Source organism: Brassica oleracea, chromosome C4 (genome assembly GCF_000695525.1).
Source record: "Brassica oleracea var. oleracea cultivar TO1000 chromosome C4, BOL, whole genome shotgun sequence".
Taxonomy (NCBI): Eukaryota; Viridiplantae; Streptophyta; class Magnoliopsida; order Brassicales; family Brassicaceae; genus Brassica; species Brassica oleracea.
The window spans coordinates 11,566,719-11,568,033 of record NC_027751.1 but is presented as its reverse complement, the minus strand read 5'-3'; the positions used below and the strand labels follow the sequence as shown (position 1 = coordinate 11,568,033).

General features: G+C 38.9%; 1 pseudogene; it reads right to left on the bottom strand.

Annotated features, from left to right (window-relative positions):
* Positions 1 to 1,315, bottom strand: part of LOC106338118 — a 15,048-nt pseudogene that overhangs the window by 716 nt on the left and 13,017 nt on the right.

The following is a 1,315-nucleotide window of genomic DNA, read 5'->3' as shown; positions in this document are numbered from 1 at the left end:
GCCGAGAACGAGGCATGGTGGGTGGCGTGTTACGGTTCGATCACGCCTCCAAAAGAAAAATCGTTCCCGGTCATGAACCATCGCCCGGTGGAGGTAGGTGCACCAAGTAGGAGTACTAGTGAATTCTTCAAGGTCATGCGGTCGTTCTACCATATTTCGGACGCGGTGGAATTCAGGGTTCCTCGTCAAGGAGAATGCGCTAGTAGTCCCCCGGAGGGTTACTTTACTTGTTACTAGGTGTGGGCATATTAACCGAAACCCGAATCCGAATCCGAACCGAACCGAAAAAACTTGAACCGAAACCCGAACCGAAATTAAAAAAAACCCGAAAACGGGTTTAGGATTCAATTAGTCCGGATACCCGTACCCGAACGGTTATATCCGATAACCGAAGCATAACCCGAAAACACCCGAACTAATATACCGTGACCTATACACATATATACTTTCTAATTCATTGCTGCCTAAATCCTAGAGAATCTGTTAAGCTTCCCGAAATTGCCTCATCTAAAATAAATCTTAGATACACTAGATTTTCAAACTGGAATCTAAAAGTCTATTCTCATCAGCTTCGTCTCCTTCATTGACGTCGTCAACGAGAAGGAAGAAATCAAAAGTTTTTTCTTTTTCAATCCTACATCAAAATTATTTAACTTTGTTAAAGTTATATCTATTTCTATTTGATTATGTAGTGGTAGTTGTCAAGTCTTGTCGTATTGACAGAGGAAAAGACAAACTTAGTTGATTATGTTATGTCCTTGATTTTTTTATCGTACGGGAAGTATACGTTGTTGATTTGTTGTCGTATGATACTTGTTTTAGACAGAGACAAAGGTATGCACTTGATAGTATCAAGTTCATACAAAGTTAGTTGATTAGTTTATTGTTCTATACTTATGTTACTTATTTTTTTTTTAATTGTTACCATACGACTTGTATCTATAATGCATTCAACTTGATTATGTTAGTTACAGAGACAAAGTTATACTTTTGTTAGTCTGAGACGGAGAAAACGTATTGAACTCACTTTGATTTGGTTTTGTTCGTAGATGTCATCATCATCACCTTTTCAAGGCACTGCAAACAGAGAAGCAGATGATGTAGAAGAAGAGTTTCAAACTCTAGAGTCTGATCAAAGAGGCAAACGAAAACAACCACCTGGAGAGAGTCAGGAACAGAGTAAAACAGCACGCGTACTAGCCCCAAGATCCGACGTATGGTCTCATATCAAAAGAGTTGAAGAAAAAACAAATGCTTGTGCAACTATATATTGTCAGAAGACCTACACTTGTCCAACAAAATCTGGAACCACAAA